Here is a 20,542-nt window from a genome sequence, read left to right on the forward strand (position 1 = left end):
AGGTATGGAGAAAGTCTGACAAAATTAAACATAAATATATAGGTAAAAGAACATATAGGCTCAAAGAAAGTTACTTGTGACGTCTCTTTGCCTTTTAAAACTAATTTAAAGTTAACTGCACATTTGGTGCAAATATATGCAATAAGAGTAAAGTGTTACAAAGGAGGCGGGGTTACTTATGAGAGAAAAAAGTTAATTAGCAAGGGATAAAAATACATTAGGGTCATGGGGGACCAATTCAGAAGCAAATTTACAATTGCCATAAATGTCTCTTTGGTGGCCAGCATTCCATAAATGCTGCACATAAACACATTCATTTTTTAATGTTAAACAGTTCCAGAATTATTTTAAAAAGCTATTTTTTCAACACATGTGGAAGTGTAAAGTTACAGCATTATGAAAATATCCCTTGGTAGATTCATGTGTTTATCATTTACTTTAGGAATATTTGTGCCTCCAGTTCTCTGTGAGCAGAATTTAGGTGGTCCAGACTGAGCATTTCATATCTATGGGAAAATTTAATTTGCCAAGAAAAATTTTCAAAGACATTAAAGTTAACACAATCGTGGCAATTCTGCCTTACATTGAATTAAGCTGTTTTGGGGAATGAGTAATCAGAATATTTTCTGCTATAATCAATGACATAAAATATAACTATGAGTAAAAGTAAAATTAATAAGATTTTGTCCTCTTTTTCTTTGAAAAAATTTACATTTACAGAAATGCAGATTTTTTTCCTCTCATGCCACCCTCCTACCCTTACTATCCTCTTACCATGTATATTAGATGTAACTTCTAGTTCTGCAATTTTCATTTAATTTGAAGTTTCAACTTACCTAAAAGTTACAAGAATTTTGAGAGCAAATTATAGATATGATACCCCATCACATCTAAAAACATTGGTGTGCATTTCACCAAATCAATCATAACTCTTCAAGACAACACAATATAACCATTCAAATCAAGAAATCAACATTGATGTGACCATTGTCCAATTCACAGACCTCATTCAAATTCTGCCAATTGTCCCAACAATATTTCTTTTCTGTTTTGGTATGCGATCCAGTCCAGGAACTCACATTGCACTTAGTTGTCCTATCTCTTTAGTGTCCTTCAGTCTGGAACAGTTTCCCTAGCTTTCCCTATTCTTCATGACCCTGACAGTTTTAAAGAGTACAGGTTTTTTTATCAATATTTTGCAGGATGTCTTCAGAGAGGTCCATTCAATGTTTCTTTATTACTGGAACTGAGCTGTCCTTTCTGGTCAGGAATATCCCAGAAATTCTTTCTTAGTGGATCGTATCAGGAGGCACAAATTTTGGAGATTTTTATATAAAACTTGGAATGTGAACTCAAAAAATCAGATGAAGCAACACATCCTGCATCCTTGCATGATAATAACCAGCTGGGATCAATAACTGCTGATCATCTTCAGATAGCTTATAGGGTCTCCATTTAACTGCAGACTCCACCAGTGCCTACAGCTTTGTACCAAGTCTGCTTTACTAATTTTCTCCCTGCCTTGTCTTTTTGCACATTGGTTTGCAACTTCCACTTTATACTCTAAAATCATAGTCTACAAAAATTTAGCTACTGAGCACTAATTGCTAATTTTATGTATCATACTGCTTATAAGAAATCCATAAACTAATGTGTAAAAATTTTTAAGTGAATTTTCCATAACAATCTACACAGTGATGACAAAAATTGGATGGTAATACTTTTGACAGTAAACTAAATTATTAGTAACAAGACAGGTCTGATTCATAATTAGCTTTGGTCCCAACTAATTCCACATTTTGACTTATATACATGTTTTTCTCTTACGTTTTCATATGATTTGATCTTGCCACTCAAATTTTATAATATTCAATGCATTTTGATTCCATCCATGTTTTTAGTGAGCTACTAAAAACCCTGTTTCCAGGCATATTTTTTACAAGCTATTGGATATTCCTTCATATTGTAATATTTTGCACATTAAATGAGATTTTATGCTCAAACAATCCTAGGTAGAGTACTTTAGTATACTCTAAAATGGTCTTTATCTTTAATGAGCTTTGAGTATGCCTATTAGCATTCAGTCATTGTATTTATTTGTTTATTTTTGGGGGGTAAGGGTCTCATGACTTCTTCTCAAAAGCTAGCTCTTTGTTTCCTAGACATTCGGTTAATAGGTAAATAGGTTAAAAAAATAGCTTACAAATGATCTCTACAAATGGTACAAATGATAACTTTAGATTAGTGGTACATATCTCAGGTATTTTGCTGCTTGCATTTAAGTATAAGCGAGCATGATATTCTGTAAATTCACTTAAAATAATGATATGAGGTATTGAAGATCCCACCTAGAGGAACGGAATATATAGCTCTCACCTATTATACAACTTTTTCCAAGCTAAAGGGGTTTTGGTAGATAAATCTCCATTGGACACAATTTATTTACATGTCTACAGACAAGAATTATTTTTGCATTGCTATCAGTTTTCTACAACTTGCAGAGTTGTAAAATAGCTCTCCATAGACAATGCATAGTTTTCCAGTGAAGCACACAGTTTTCCCTATAGTACTTATATTATCAAAGTAATATCTACATTTTCCCTGCTCTGTTCCTTTGCTTTATTTCTGGGGATATTCAGAAAGTGACATTAACTTAATATCTTTTCCAACCCTTGCTAAAAATGTGACTTTTTGAATGAGGTCAATACATGTGGAAATAGATACATTTCAATTTTGAAATTTGGTGTTTCACCTGGTTTTGCTTCATGAAGCTTTTATCTGAACTCAAGAAATTAAAGGATCAAATTAAATTTTAAGAATAATTTTAAAAGTGTTTATCTATGAGAGATTTCTTATTATCTGGGCATGTATAATTCCAATAAAGAAAAAATGCATTTGCTCATTAAAGATTCTAATTAAAAGAGAACTAACACTGAATCGAAGTTGAAACAATATGGAAATTCCCTTCTGCCAAAATATACTTGGCTCCTGCAAGTGGGGAATGCCTGCATATTTGTTTAAATATTTAAATTCCCTTTGGGCTTTGTCTTATGATGAAATGATATTGTCTGTTCATTGTGTTTCTCTATCTGCTGGTTTCTTCTCTTTCCAAACCCAAAGGGCATGTCTGTAAGGGTCTTGCCTGTTCCCTGAATGAATAACACATTTATAATAAAAGATTCTTTGTCAGAGGGTGGAGTCATTTCACAATAAAGGCATTGACATTAAGATGGTAAAATCTGTGAGCTCTTTCATGAATAGAGACTTCCAATGATTTTTTAAATGTCTATGTAAATGCACTATGGAATTTGACCAGGATAGTCTTGGTAAAATTGTGATATTAGCTGACACTACCTGAGAAATTTTCTAGTTCTAAGGTTTCCATCCCTTGAAATATTCCTTTTATTTATACCCTCCTTCAAGGCCCAGCTATATTTGAGACCTATTTCCAGAATTTCATATTCCAGGGTCTGTTTTGTTAGGCTGTGAGCCTTCAGGGTTCTAAACTCCAAGAGTTTATCTCTGCTTTATTATTCCATCCCATTTTATGTCATAATTTATTGCTTCTACATTTTATCTCTTCAGATTCTTCCACTGTAAATCTTCAATGGTGTCATTAGATAAATCTTCCTTGCCTTAGTTTCTGCCAAGACAGTAATTGTATTCTCTAGCTTAAATAGGCTATGTGCTATGTGAAATTCTGTATGTGCTGCCTATATCTCTATCCCTCTCTATTTTACTAAACCCTGCAAATAAGAAACTAACTGGTAACCAAATCATGTTAATATACTAAAAAGAGAGGGCTATTTTATATACAGTCATTTTACATGCCCTTTTGGAGATTATTTCTTTTCTTTGGTTATTTTCTTTTCCTAAAAATTAGGGTTTTTTTGCTATAATTCTGAAATCAACATTCTTGTAGGTATAAATTTACCAACATCATTTAAACCAGTTTTTGTTAAAAGATTATTTCATGGGTTCTGATTAAAGTAAATCATTTTATAGTTGCTGTGAGTGATTAAAACTCACGCTGCTTTGTAGTTACAATTCATAAGCATCGATGACAATCATATTCCGTAACTTCTTTCACATAAAGAATTGATTAAGCACCTATTTTGTCCTTTGCATCATGCTCCTGTTGAACTTTCAAGACAGTGCTCTAAATTGGGATCTAAATAACCCAGAGGCTCTGAAAAGATTTTTACTGGTTGTTACCTCTGCCCTGCGCTTGGGATGGTTCCCATGACCACTGTATAACTTAATGATGACTGGTAGGAAAAAAAAGAGAAATAATAAAATGTGATTTTAAGAAGTCAGTTTAAATTTCAGCTTGAAACCTGAGCATCCCAGCGGACAGTGTTGGCCTCCTTACTTGGTCCTCATGTGTGTGTGGACTACTTCTGTCTCGGGGCTTCTGCACTTTCTCTTCTTCCTCATATCTCATCTCCTCACAGTTTTTAGTCTTTAACAAAATGTGATAATTTCAGTGTAGCTATCCCTTGGACAGTTTGTTTAAAATCAGGATGTCTGCTCCTTATTACCACTTATCACTACCTGACATGTGTTTTTATTGATTTATCCTATTTCTTTTTTGTCTCCCCCACTTGGTTGTGGGTCAAGGATCGTCAAGGATTGCTTGTGTTTGGTTCATTTCCGGTTCTTCAGGGTCCAGAGCAGAGCTTGTTACACAGTAAGCACTCAATAAATACTTCTTAAGGAAATGAATGCTTCTTGAACTTCCTAGCCACGGAGCAGCACCCAAAACCACACAACTAAAAAGCGCTAGATCAGCTATTATGTCATTCAGGGAACTTGCCTTCCTTCCATTTGAGAAGCCCTTATTCTATCAGCAGTTTTCAACCTGAGGTTCAAGAGCTGATCACGAGAGTGAACTCTCCTAATATTTAAAAATCCTGGGGCTTCCCTGGTGGCGCAGTGGTTGAGAGTCCGCCTGCCGATGCAGGGGACACGGGTTCGTGCCCCGGTCTGGGAAGATCCCACATGCCGCGGAGCGGCTGGGCCCGTGAGCCATGGCCGCTGAGCCTGCGCGTCCGGAGCCTGTGCTCCGCAACGGGAGAGGCCACCACAGTGAGAGGCCCGCGTACCGCAAAAACAGAAACAAAAACAATCCTGAAAGGGAATTATTTGTACACCAAAGCAAAGATTGTCTCCCCCCCCCCCCCCCGCGCTCCACTCCTACCCCCAACTGATCAGTATGAGTGTGGTGGGGAGGTGTGGAATTGGGTGTTTCAAGGAAGGTTTTGCCAGATATTAAGTATCTTTGATTAACTAAAAATGGGAAAACAAATTACATAACAAGTACAGTTTATTTGGCTTAAAACCACAACTTTCATTTTTCCATGCTAAACATATCAAAAGGGATTTTAATTGTAAAAATAGAATTCTTATGTATTCAATGCAGAATTTACATAATAAGTATTTAACGTATTTCTCATACAATATTAAAACGCTATGGAGGGATGGTTTATTGATTGGCCCTACACTTCAAATTGTTTATAGTCTACTTAGAACAATAGAAAATAAGTAATGATAAAATATGATAAATGCAAATACCGTATTATATAACTTTTACTTATTTCTTGTTGTATAAATATGTATATAAAACACATAGATGTCATATACAAATATATAAAATATATATGTAAATTATACATGTAATATAATGCACCTCTAAAATACGGCATGAAATAAAATCATGCACAGTAAGCAAAGGTGTTGAAGAAAAAGCAGTTGGTGAATTTAAGCTCTACCTTTAGAGCATTCACTGGCCAAACCAATTTTAAGATAATTATAATATAATATAATCTCTCTTTTGATCATTCATAAAAGCCTCAGAAACTATAGATGATTCAGATTTATGTTTCTAAAGATAGCTACCTTGTACTGTGTGCAAAAATCATTCTGGTGATTCCCATCTTCTAGCTAATTCAATTCTGATAAGTGGAAGAATATGTACAAGTGTCACTACTAATCCTTCAGGTGAGCCCTCTTTCTGTAAGTCAGCCAGGAATCAGTAACCTCATGGTAGGATCTCTAAGAATCAGACATCCTGCCAAATTCCTACTGAAATAATTACATCTTATCTATCTAAATCCCCTATGTAATTGCATTGAAATAAAGGCTTAATTTTCCATCCATTAATTTTCTTTCATTTTATCTTAAAAGTGCTTGCATTTTTCTCATTCAGAAAGCTATACCAAGGAATAATTCTGAGCTTCTAGTATGATCTGGAGAAATGGAAAGCTTATGCAGAGAGACATTATTCCTCTACAGCCTTCCAACATCCATTTCTTCTTTTTCCAATAACAGTCCAATGTCCCTAGAGGAACATGCCAGCCACCTCTCTGTCTCATATGTAATAAAATGCATCTCTAAAACATGGTATTAAATAGCCATATTTAATAAACAGAGGTATTGATGAGATTTGTGTTAGTCCAGTCACGGGTGGTCATATGATCTGCTCAGTATTTTTCAACCCCTGGCCTAAGTGATTGGTTTAGGGAAGACAAGTGACCTAATTTAGCTCAGTCTGACCTCAGTCGTTCATTCAACCAACATTGAACAACTACTCTGTGACAGGCTCCATAGGTTCTGGGGATACAATGGTGAAAACAGACACATAAGACACTAGAATGTAAGGCTTCATGGAGCTTACATATTTTCTGTGGTGAAAAAGATGGTTTTCTCGGGAAAGAGGCATTCTTTCATTCTGCCGGACTTGGAGCTGACTGTGAGCATATAAGACTTGAGCTGCTGGAACCTGTCTAAGAAAGGAGCCCACACAGAGAGAAGTACAACTGAGAGAGGAGAGAGTGAGACTAGGTCCTGGACACTTAAATTCAGAATGTCTATAGTCATTTTTGAGCCCTTGAATGTCTGAAGTTAGCTTAATACCTGGATTTTCAATGATGTGACTCAATTAATTCTTCATTTGGATTAACTCAGTTGTAATGGAGTTTCAGTCACTTGTAACTGAAAATGTCCTGCTTAGCCACATGCCATGATGATTTGGGTACAGTGTCACTGCAATTGCAGTCCCTGTGTTTATGTGTGAAAAAGATAAAGCAGACCTGAATAATCAATCCATGGCTCCCAATTGGACTCTTGATTGGCCTGGCCTAGTTGGAAGAAGGAAAGGTCCAGAGGACACACTACAGGGATGGTGTCAGTTAATTTTGCTAGAATGAGTTGGGGACACTCTGAGGTTGGTTACAACACTTTGCAACAGTGTTTGTTGTTTGTTTGTTTTGTTTTGAAATTTAAGCTGCTTTTATTTTGGATTATTTTGTTATGTATCAATAGATGACTTATACATACATAAACAGAATTTGTGTAAAGAGCAATCTACATGTTCAGTAAACATTTTAAAACAGTTTAACTAATGAAATGCACATAAAAACTATAGATATATAATTTTAGATGAACAGAGGCAAGTTTCAGAACAATATGGATATATAACAATGGGTTTTAATATTTTAAAGCAATTTAATTTGAGAATCTGATCTAAGCTATAACTGTGGCAAATCCTTATACACAAATGCAGTCAAATTTTTCCATACATTTTCAGGGGTTCAAAAGACTTCCCAGACCACTCATGGTAGTTCTAAGCATTGTTCTTCTGCTCTTTGTATTTTCATTTATTTTTGCGTTCTTAAACTCTCTGTACAATTTACTCCATGTCCAGATACTTAAAAAAAAAAAAAGCTTTCCTGTACCTGCAGCACTTTTTTTATAACTTCACTTTCATTGACCTTCACATTTATGAGTTCCTGTAATTTATGTATCTGCCATGCACTTCACACCACTTCCTGTCTCTTGTAAAATAATAGCTCACCTTTGTTGAGCACTTGTTAAATATGTTATAGGTTCATCTCATTTAGTCCTCACACAGCCCTATGAAGAAGGTACTATTGTTACCCCAATTTGACATATGAGGAAACTAACCCTTAGAGGTTAAGTAACCATCCATGGTCAGCTAATTAGTAAGTAGGAAGATTGAGTCTTGAATCCAGATCAATCTGTCCATGTATTTAACAATTCTACACACTACCTTTGTTCCCTTCTATATATTTTCTGGTTCCAATTTATACACTTTTTCCTCTACTGCCTATACTTGTTTCTTAATTCAATGCTTCTCTCTGCTCCGAGACCAAAATTGACTCCCATTCTGTCACCCTCGCATGTGTTTCTGACTTCCCCATGAAAGGCTGTGCATGCTCTATATAGTTAATGCTACTTGTTCTTGACGTACGCCATGAAAACACCATTTCCTACAGTTAAACTCTGTCTTTTAGATCAGAGAGCACTGCCTTCCTGGGAGTGTCAGGGAGAAGAAAATGCCCCTGAGGAACGAAATCAACTTTCCTATTACGATGCTTTCTGTTTCTCTCATGTGACCAAAAATACAGAAAATGGCCAGATTTTAAAGACTGGCAGAAACGGGCAGAAATACCTCTTTACTAGTTTTTTATTTCTGACTACTTAGTATGGGCCACATAAATGATTGCAATAGTTATCAAACTACAAGCCATCACTTTATAAGAATTATTGCAAAGTGACATAGGAGTTTGAAGTTCAAAAATATGCTAAAGATGAGCAAAACTCAACAGCACTCTCTCAATGGCCATTACTAATCCTTTTGCAGTAAACAACCCAACATTGAAGTTGAATATTAAAAATATTCTATTACTATATGAGGAAGGAGGGGCAACACTTACTAGGTCATTAACTCTTTTCTGACTGGAGAAAGACCCCTAAAAGAGCAGAATCTTAGGAGCAATTTGATCCCAGCCCCTTTGGGATCTTATTCCATGTGATTATACTATAGACCGTTTGATCTAAAAGTAGGTAGGTATGAAGTGAGGCAATTCCTTAAGTCTTATTTATTTCCAAATATCTACCTCTCTACTGGTTTGTTAGAACTGGCCTCCTTTTAATCTTGCCCCCAATTACCTCCATTCAATTTGTTCTTTTCTATTCTAAATCCTGGATTTAGTCCTTTCCCATTAATAAAGGATTAATAGTTCTCTCAAATAAAATGTAGATAGATAATTTGTGGGGATAATGGCAAACAGAATTTATAGAGTGTCAGGGACTATGGAATACCTGTGTACCAAATAAAGGTACTTGGTACCCAGAAAAGAAAATGGTAGACACAAAATTCTCCTATCTTACAGTATTGCCTATTGTCCAGTCCTTGCTTTTTTTTTTTTTTTTTTGCGGTACACGGGCCTCTAGCTGTTCTGGCCTCTCCCGTTGTGGAGCACAGCCTCCGGACGCACAGGCCCAGCGGCCATGGCTCACGGGCCCAGCAGCTCTGTGGCATGTGGGGTCTTCCCGGACCGTGTCCCCTGCATCGGCAGGCAGACTCTCAACCACTGTGCCACCAGGGAAGCCCCAGTCCTTGCTTTTTAACACACAATTGAGGTAATGTCAAATGCTGTATCGTTGGCAAATCCTAATTTTGCCTTGAAGTCATTGTTCTTCCTCTAAAGCAATATCTATACTAATATGGTAGCTACTTGCCATATGTGGCTATTTAAATTAATTAAAATAAAACATTTAGTTTCTCAATTGCAGTAGCCACATTTCAAGTGCTCAACAGTCACATATGACTAGTGGTTACCATATTGGACAGTTCAGATACAGAACATTTCTATCATCTCAAAGAATTCTATTAAATAATGCTGCTCTAGTGTTTCTCTAGACCAGTGCTTCTTTTAAAAATGCAAAATTACAAATCTGATTCAGTAGGTCTGGAGAGTGACTTGAGATTTCTTATTTCGGACAAGTTCCCCCATTTTCCAGTGCTTTTGGTCCAGAGATCATAATTTGAAAAGCAAGGTTTTATACTACACTGTAAGGTAGTTGTTCTTATATTGCTGTACATGGAAATCACCAGAAGCTTTAAAAATACTGATGGTCAGGAAACACCTGAGACCAATTAAATCAGAATCTCGGGTTGGGACCCAGGCATCAGTACTATTGAGAACTTCCCAGATGAATCTAATGTGTAGCCAAGTTTTCTTTTTTTTTTTTTTTTTGCAGTATGTGGGCCTCTCACTGTTGTGGGATCTTCCCAGACCCGGGCACGAACCCGTGTCCCGTGCATCGCATCGGCAGGTGGACTCCCAACCACTGCGCCACCAGGGAAGCCCTGTAGCCAAGTTTGAGAAGCAGTGGTGTAAGGTAATGATTCTCAAACTTTAGCCTGCATCAGAATTACTTGCAGGGTTTATTAGAATACGGATTGGTGGGCTTTACCCTCAGAATTTCTGATCCAGTAGGTCCAGGGTGAGGGCAGATAGTTTGCATTTCTAAAAGCATGCAGATGATGCCTGCGCTGCTGGTCTGGAGCCACTCTGAGAACCACTGATGTAAGGCCTTAGTACCAGCATAGGTACTTCCTGAGAGGTCCTTAGAGCGCAGAACCTGTGGTCCCACCCTCAGACCTAGTGAAGCAGACTCTGCATTTTAACAAGATCCCATGTGATCTTAATGCACTTTAAAATTTGAGAAGCTTTGTTGTAAAGCACTGGGGGATAGCTTTAATTGCAAGTCCAACTGATCAGAAATTGCCTGCTTGCTGTAGAATCATTAGTGAAGAGGTTGATGCAACTGTCCATATGGCACAAGGTTAACTTAATGCAGTGTTTCCTAAAAGTGTGGCTGTCTGTCAGCAGCATCAGCACCACCCAGGTACTTGTTAGAAATGCAAATTCTCAGGCCCAGTTACAGAACTGGATCAGACACTCTGAGGGTGGGGCTCAGTAACACGTTTTAACAAGCCCTCCAGCTGTTTCCTAGGTATTCTCAAGTTTAAGAACCATTGACTACACTAGCTACAGGGGTAAGCTTTAGAGCCAGATGGGCCTGATTCAAAGCCCAGCACCACTGCTAAAAGATGGTGTCCTGGGTTCGAGTTCCTCCTACAGAATAGGATGAGGTTAATGGTGGTACATACCTTACAAAGTTATGGGCATTAAATGAGAAAACATATAAAAAGCTCTCAATAGTGGCTAGAAAACATAAGTTATATATTACTATTTCTATTATTATTATGTAATTGGCAGTTAATGTTTTTATGAGAGCCCACTGCATACATGAGCCATGGAGGGTGATACCCTCAAGCTGTCAAGGTAGAAGTGTTTATAACTTTGATGGTAGCACCTGGGATCTTTCTGGCACACCCCACAGTGTTTATCAATTCCTGTGACCCTGAAACCACTCAGTTCATCACAAGAAGGAAGCCAGCCTATTTGTAGTTTCTCCCTGGGCTTTATTGCAGTATCCTAGGATGTGACATTGTTACAAAGACGAAATACTACTCAACATTTGGCCTGTGGACTCCCACTCTCCATCTGCTTCTAGATCATACCTCTGTCCTTTTTAGCTCAGGGTCTCCTGTAATCATAGATGAAGCTCAGTCAGGCTGGTAAGAAATATGCCTCCTAAACGCAGGCCACTGGAGTTGGGTTGTCAGCCTAACCTAAAGAACCAATGTTTGTCTCTTTCCTCTAACACCACTTCCGTGTACACTCTCAAAGTCATATTCTATGAGCCAGCATTTCAGGATTTTGGAGGGGGATAATCCCTCATCTTCCCATGGATTACTTTCTGTAAGGACAGGAAATGTGTTTGAGCTAAAAAAATGCCCATCTTCCTTCCTCTACCTTTCTCTCTCTTTCAACTGTCCACCTAGTTGCATAGGTTTGACTGCACTAAAGTTTCCTGACAAAAGCTATTGAAATGATGTAATCCTTTCTTTGCAGCATTCCAGTGGCCTATTGCTCACTCCAGTTTGGTTAAAAACCTTAAACTTAAATGAACTATTTCAGAGGTACAATTTCTTCCTTGTTTCTAGGTATTCAATTTAACAGAAATATGCTCCTTCTCCCAATAGAAGAACCATAATGATGGTTTTCTCTTCAGGCTATGGAGTAACTAAATCAAATGACCTCTACTTCTCGGAGTTCTTGTAATTTGCATAACGTGCTCCATCCTTGATGTTATGTATCCATAGGAGTTTGAATGATGCTCTTCATTCACAGTGACTAAGGAGCTCGGACATTCATCTCATAAACAAAGTTAAGCAACTCTCAAGAAAGACTCACCATCACATGACAGATTAGAATTATAGAATTCAATTAGAATGTCAGAACTTGGAATCCCAAGAAACCTTGTAAAATCATCCAGATTACTGGTTCTCGCACTTTAGCGTGCATCAGAATCACCTGGGTGGTTTGTTAAAACATGTTGCTAGATCACACCCCAGACTTGTTTATTCAGTAGGTCTGAACTGGAGCTTGAGAATTTGCATTTGTAACAAATTCCTTAGGCTGCTGCTGCTGGTGGTTCTGGGATCACACTTCAGAAATCATTGATCGAGTCCTCTCTTCTTTCTTTAAGTAAGAACAGTATTTTTAGTTCCATTTTTCTTATGGGATCATGGGAGCAGACAAAAGCTACATATTTCCCCAAGATCACGTAGCTAACAACTAGATGTGTTTAACGCAGTAATGTCTGAATTTTCTTGAAGATGATGCTGGCTATGTGACTTTAGCATTGTTGTGACCTCATTTACTCACTGGTGACATACAACTTTTCTCATCTTTTCCAACTCTAATTGTATCCAACTCTAAAACTTGAGATTAAAATATGTATACGTTAAAGCGTATAAGGCAAAGTTGATAATCAAGTAGTAGGATTGGAGTTTATTTTAATAGAAAACGGGAGCCTCTGTTTAAATATAGGACATAAAGAGTTGGTGCATTAGACATATTAATTTTATGTGGTTTGATTAGAAGGAGAACAAACAAGAAGAAACATGACCGGCAGTCAAGACTGCATTCACACGAATATTGAGACGATACAGATTTTCAGAAGCAGGGAGGACTCAAGAGTTGAATATTACAGATAGGTACAGAAGAATAAGGAGTGGGGAATTATCATTGTATTTTGCAAAAAGGAGGTAACTGGTAAGCTTTGTAAGGCATTTCAGTAGAGTGATGGAGGGGAAGCCAGACTTCAAGTGGTTAAGAAGTAAGTGCATAGATGGGAATGAAAATTTCTGAGTCACAGAGCACTTGAACAAAATCTAAAATCTGCTGTCTTCCTTCTAAAGTCCTATTTATAGTTCTGTCTCTATATCCTGCCCTGAGACTTTGATTTTTGATACTGGGCAGTTATTTAAAGATATGAAACTTTCTTCTCTGTTTGATCTCCACTAGAACTGCCCTAATCTGAACTATACTAAGACAATGGCAAACAGAACTTAGAAGAAAAGGTGCATTTTTAGGTCTTGGATTTTCTCTTTGGCTTAACTGGAGAGACATCTGTAATGACAGGGTCCTAGATTAAGCTTCTAGGGAAAATAAGCCACTGGGAAAAATTTGAGCTAACCTCAACTGACTTAATTACTGCGAGGCACACATTTGTTACTGAGAGAACTTCCTTAAATCATTAGACTATCTTGTTTTAAATTGTCTTCTGAATGCTTTCATTTATATTATTTCTTGTTACATTGAACTAAAACCCAGTTAACAGGGCCTGTATAAGGAAACCAAAGATCAGAAGTGTTAAGTTACTTTCCCCTAAATCACACAGTATGTGAAATACTGAGGCAGAAAGAATACCCAGGCTTCTTGACTGTGTTAAATGGCACTATTCAATAGATATGTATGTAAGCCAAATATGACATTTTAAATTTCTAGTAGCCACACTAAAAAAAGAGAAACAAATGAATGAGTTTAACAATATATATCTCATTTTAACCTGACACATCCAAAATATTACAACCAAAATAATTAGCTCAACATGTGGTTAGTAGGTACTGTATTGTACGCATAGCTCGAAACAGTCTAGTTGGGAAATTCGAGTCAGAGGCATTATTGCTCAAGGTCACAGCTTGTAAGGGTCAGTGGCAGAGGTTTTATTTATGAATACTAATGACTGCATTTGATCCTTGAACAACAACACTGGTTTGAACTGGAGGGCCCATTTTCATTCAGATTTTTTTCAATATGTACTACACGGTCTGTGATTGGTTGAATCCTTGGATGCAAGAAATATGGATATGGAGGGCCCACTGTGGGACTTGAGTATCTGGGGATTTTAGTGTCCTCCCCAGGTCCTGGAACCAATCCCACATGGGTCAAGAGAGGACTGTATTAGTAAGTAGAAGTATATTTGTAACTCCCTCATCAGATGGCTGATGACGTAGAGCTGCACTGTCCAATACAGTAGCCACTATTCATACGGCTACTGAAATTAAAAATAAATTTAATTAAAATTAAAAATTCATTTCTTCAATCACACTAACCCTTTTTAGGAGCTCCATAGTCCCATGTGTCTAGTGGTTACATATTGGATAGTGCAAGTGTAGAGTTCTTTTCACTGTTCTCTTTAAAGATTCTTTAAACTTTCAACAATACAGAGATATATTGTTTTTCTTCAATTAACAGTCTGCATTCACGCTCCTGACCCAATTTCCTCTCTACTTCCTAGAGGTATACCCTGTAAACAATTTGATATATTCCAATCTCTTTCTTTTTATTATACTTTGTACAAATGTTTATGCATACATATTACTTTCTGGTTACTTATATGAATGGCATCATTCTTTATGGATTTTGTAGCTTGCTTTTATTCACTTAAGATTTCCTGAGAGAATTCCATATTCACACATATACGTCTACATCATTTATTTTAATGGTTTCATAGTATTCCGTTATGCTTATAATATATATTTTAAAAATACGTCTCTTTGTGTATTTAGTCTATTTTTAACATTTTGCTATTGCAAACAATGAAACAATGAGTATCATTCTGCTTACTTGTTTTTGCATTTGTAATAGTATTTCTTTTGAACAGTTTCCTAAAGGTGTATTTACTTCAATTATATGCATATCTAATTTTGATAGATATTTCCAATCTGCCTTTCAAATACCCCTCCTATTTGAAATGCTACCTTTTTCTCAAACTAGATTTCCATATACAAATGACATATTTCTTAACTAATTTTTTCCAATGATCAATTTTTCTATCCCTGTGTAAATATTTTCTAAGCTACCAAGTATCTTGTATATTTTAACACTTGCTAGGGCAAGTCTGATCATTCATTCATTTATTCATTCATTTATTTATTTAATGTCTTTGTTATTCCTGACCATTATTTCTGTCATATGAAATTTAGAATCAAATAACTTCTTGAGCTTAAACTCAAAGGCCAAGTCCACCTAAAATATAATAATGTGTTTAGAGCATGTGGATATATTTCCTTTAAATTTATCAGAATTCAGAGTACAGTATACATTGAGCAATGCATAAATTTGCTAGTTAACAGACCTATTTCACTTAGAAATGACAAGGCATTGCCCAGTAATTATACTTGGCATGTTTTAGGCAATTGCTCAATCTCTATTGAATGAGGAAGATCAGCCTTACAGTTAGCTTTTAAATCATGTATTTTAAGAATAAATAGCCTCCTTGCAATGATCAGTAACATTAGAATTTTGATGTATTATGTCTTGGTACTAATTTATCTCCAAAATCCTTTAGAATGTCATATCTCCAAAATTCTTTAACAAATTAAACCTATGTTTTAGGAGTTCCTTCCTGAAATAAGAGAAAGTAAATATTTCAATCATCTTTTCCTATTGTGGTTGCCCGTCAGCTCAGAATTCATGTAAAAATGAGAATTATATTTTAAAACTTTTAGAAATTGAAGTACCATTAAATGTTTATGTGGATCAGCTGGTGTTGCATATTTATTCATTTCAAATAAAGAGGGGAAAAGGATGAAAAAAGCTTTGAAATCCTCTGGCTGTTTCCCTGGTAACATCTTTTATTTTAAGTTTAAAACATTTTAAGGAAAAATTTTACAGTTCTAAGAAAGAGCTGCAAAATGCAAGCCTTCCAAATGAAAATCTGAAGCAAGAGAAAGAAAAGCTTCTTTCTTTTTAATAAGTCATATTCAAGGGAGATGCTTTTTCTCTAAATTCTCTTCTGTTTACTATGAACCTAAGAGAAAACTTGGCGGGTAGAGAAGAGTAGTCAAGCGCACGCCTGGGCTATTTGAAACTAACCAAAAGGGGAAAAAAAAAGTCGTAGGCATTGACGCACACTAAATCATAAACCGCAAAAGTCTATATTTCTCCCCATTCAATATATGTAATTTTAAAGTTTCAAAGATAGTTCCCAGATTTCTATAAAAAGTAAATAAAAATGAGAAAATTAACTATGGAAGGGTAAATAAATTTCTAAGGTGATGTAGCAATTTGTATTTCGTGTAACGCTCTTTGTATTTTTATTGCGTTTTTGTAGCATTGTGCCAAAGAATATTTTCATACTTCTGTCATCTGTGTGATTAATTCAAAATTGCACATTCTTACAACTGGAACATATTGTATTAATTCGTTTCAGTTTCACACCACTAAGATACAGGATGTCACACTTTTAGAAAAATCAAAATAGCAACAGAAACCCAGTGAATGTGAAACTCTGCTAAGTTTCATATTCTGCAAAAATCAGATATTTCCTTTTGTCGTCCTTCTATACCAAACAAAAAGCACCCGTAGAACAATCTGAGAATTGGAGTCATTTATTTGTGTTTTATGTGTGTTTTATAAAAAAATCCCCTTGTCTTTTCTACTGTCAAAGACTCTTTCTGGGTCTGAAACAACAGGTCCCAGTGGAAGGGTAAAGAACATTTCCAAAGGCTTTGCCGCACAGTGTAAAGTCCCAGTAAATCATGGTTTCTTGCTTTGTGACCTCATGACTCTCACACACATGGATTCCCACAGTGGAAACGGTAGGACCTCCCTGCAGGTGACTGAAGGCTGTTAAACTATCATTTAACAAGTGAAGATAACATGTCAAAGGGTGGCGCTTCTGAAAGTATCTGAGCCTGGTTTTCCCCAGGCCTCTAAATTGGTTCAAATACAATTCTATATACTTTGGAAGAGGGAAAGAAGTAGGAAAAATCATTAAAAATCTAGCTGTTATAATAACATATTTCTAACTAAAAACAACCACGTTGGAGGTTGTGCTGGAGAATATACTCCAAGTAAATATGTCTTTAACATCAATGGTAATGTATCCAGGCCAGATTTTCTCAATATTGGCACTGCTAAAATTTGTATATGATAATTCTTTGCTGTGGGAGCTGTCCTGTGCATTATAGGATGTTTAGCCCATCACTGACCTCTGCCTACGAGGTTCCAGCAGCACTCCCCCAGCGCGCACACACACACACACACACACACACACACACACACACACACGAGTTGTGACAACATAAAATGTCTCCAGTCCTTGCCAGCTGTCCCTTAGCATGCAAAATGTCCTAGCTCATGTCTTTCCTTGTTTTCCAAGTACAAAGATAGTTTGCTGATGAGTCCATTCCCCATTCGTATTTTTTTTTGATTAAAAAAATATTAGTACAAGGAAGTCAAAACTTTTTCCCTTGTGAAATCAGAATGATTTAAATCTGTCAAGACCTCATTTAAGTAGTGTCAGGAAAAACAATATGCTGAGTATGTTTGAGGGGCTCAAATGTGATAAAAATTATTGCATTGGGGGGCTTCCCTGGTGGCGCAGTGGTTGAGAGTCCGCCTGCAGGGGACACGGGTTCGTGCCCCGGTCCGGGAGGATCCCACATGCCGCGGAGCGGCTGGGCCCGTGAGCCATGGCCACTGAAGCCTGCGCGTCCGGAGCCTGTGCTCCACAACGGGAGAGGCCACAACAGTGAGAGGCCCGCGTACCGTGAAAAGAAAAAAATATTGCATTGGTAACTGCCTTGCCCCAGCAGGTAAAATATTATTAGAGCTTGGAGGGGTATAGTCAAGGAATGGTACCAGTATTCCTATAGAAATACTAAAAATCTGTAGAATTATTACTTCTTTTTGATGAATCTACATAAAAGAGAGCAAAAAGCGGGTAGGGAGGGAGAAAGATAGCTGACTATTAATAGCTGATTAAGATAGTTAGCATTTACTGGGCACTTACTATGTGCCAATTACAGTATTACATAACATATGTGACTTCATCCATAAGGAAGTTACCCCTATTATTCCGATTATACAAAGGAGAAAACTGATGTTTAGCAAGATTAAATAATGCCCCTAGTTTCATATCTAGAAAGAATTAGAATTAGATTAGAGTGAGATAGACTCAGCTCCTATACCATTGCAATACAATGCACTATTTTGGTTTACATTTAAATGATTGCATTATTCATGAAAAATATTTATCTTACAGCCATTTTAATATGTTCAGTGACCCCTAAATTCATCAATGTGTATTCAGCAAATAGAAACTTATTTTATGGCTAATGAATCCAAACATCTTTAGATCAGTTAATACAATGTATATGTATGAGTGTGCATGTGAAAGGGAAAATAGTATAATGCATTCCAAAGAAAAATCCAAATAATTTCTTTAAAGAACAGTGTTTCAGATATTTTTATATTCTAGTTCTCCTCATTACTGTGGAAAATTGGCCATATTGAAAATTTAAATCTTCAGGAAACAGACTACAGAAGCTCCTTAGGTGTTTTGTGTTGCCAATTCATTATCTGTATGACAGAAAACAAGTATCTCACTTTACGAATTATATACAGTCCAAGAATTTCTAACCCATCAAATTTAGTTATAAGGTATAATGATTAAGAGCATTAAGAAATCTTTACGTTCAGATTCTATTTTCACTAATATTCTCCCTGTAATTTTAAGCCTCAATTTCTTATCTGAAAAATGGATATAAAAATAGTATTTACCTCATTAATTTCTTGTGTGTTTTAGATGATCAGATATAATGTATGAAAGCAATTATCGCTTCTCCTTTGCAGTAAGTTTTCATTAAGTGGTAGCTGTTATCTGTATTCACGTATCTGTGTGCTTAGGTCCTGTGATTTTTCATAAAGAGATAATTAAGTTCAGTCATATTTCTATTGAAGGGTTATCTATAAGCCATGGCTACCTTACTACGAGTCCCTTGAAAACTATTTCTGTTATGGTCTTAACTCGGTCATTGCCCAGACATCAGCAGAAGCTGCAGCTGTGCTCTTGAAGCTGGTGAGGCAGGTGAGGAGGAACTGACTTGTGGAACTCCTAGAAGCAGTTCTGGTGGCGTTTTCAAGTAGAGAAGTGGTTGGTGGGTGGCACTCCAGCAGGGATTGTAGACTGAAGTCATCTGCTTCATAGCTTCAATTATAGATGCTTCTTATCTTCTAATCAAGACGCCTGTTGAGCAGGGTCTCTAGGGAGCCCTCTTTTTTACCCTCTACCTACCCCCTTTCCCTCTCAGAATTGTTTCCTACTGCGAGGTATTGCCTGTCCAGCATCCATTTCCCTTCTTTGACTAACACAATCCTGATTTTCTTTGGGAAGCCACCTCTTCTATTTTCAGCCGTGTGGTTTTGGTGGTCTTGAGCCCTTCCTTAATCCAAGGGCTGGGCCCTGATTGGCTTAAACCAATTAGAATACCCACACTCCTGGTCAAAATGATTGGTTTGAGATTGGGTGCTTAAGACAATCATAGTCCAAGAGATGAGAGGTGATTTTGCTGAGGTGTCCATGAAACAGAAACCTTCTCTTCTTTCCTAAACGTGGGGTAAGAATATGTGAGCTGTGAAACGTTTACAGCCATGTTACTACCATAAGGTAAGATCATGGGGCTCAGGTAAGGTCATCACTAGAGAAGACATCTAAATTGCTGGATGAAGCCTAGCCTGAAACTAGATCTGCACTGGGACTTTAAGGAAGGCAGTAAACACCACTTTTTTGGCCAGTGTGAGTGGGGTTTTCATTTACAACTAAAGAACTCCTGATCCACTCACGTTTTCTTTTCATAACATCCTAATCTTTTATTATAGAACTTACACTGTGCCTTACATTATGGTTATTTATGTACATATCTGTGTTCTGCGCTGCGGGTTGGTAGGAAGGAAAATCTAGGTGACTTTCCTCTTTCTCTCCCTCTGGGAAATGGCAGTATTTTTATATGCAGTTAGTGTTCAGCAGGGATAGCTGTTGAATACATGAATGAATAATGAACATACATCTGTAATAATACAGCTGTATTGAAATATAGTTTTAAATCTCTTTCAGGATTGGCAAGGTGATGCTATTTGTAATTTGTTTTTCAAGTCCCCAAAGAAGTAATGAGTTAGTTGAGTATTATTTAATTAATTTGTCTCTATTGGGAAAAAAACAGGTAAAGTCAAGATAAACTAAAGTCAAGATTACGAACCATTGCTCTGATCTTGGGTAGCAGACAATTGTGTGGTCTCAGAGCAGAAACGAGAAACTAAGCAATGACTTTAGTCACGTTTTTCTTCCTAAGAAAATAGTGTGTGGAGGATACACATGCCAGTGGTGGCAGCCTCATCTTTAGATACAGGTAACAGGTGCCCTGAAACTTGTTTAATTCACTGGGAAAGGCAAGAACAACAGGCCCAGCAGCCATGGAACAGCAGGTGGATGTCTCTAAGGGCATGGGAGTAATAAACTAGGGCCATCC

Source organism: Stenella coeruleoalba (genome assembly GCF_951394435.1).
Source record: "Stenella coeruleoalba genome assembly, chromosome: 16".
Classification (NCBI taxonomy): domain Eukaryota; kingdom Metazoa; phylum Chordata; class Mammalia; order Artiodactyla; family Delphinidae; genus Stenella; species Stenella coeruleoalba.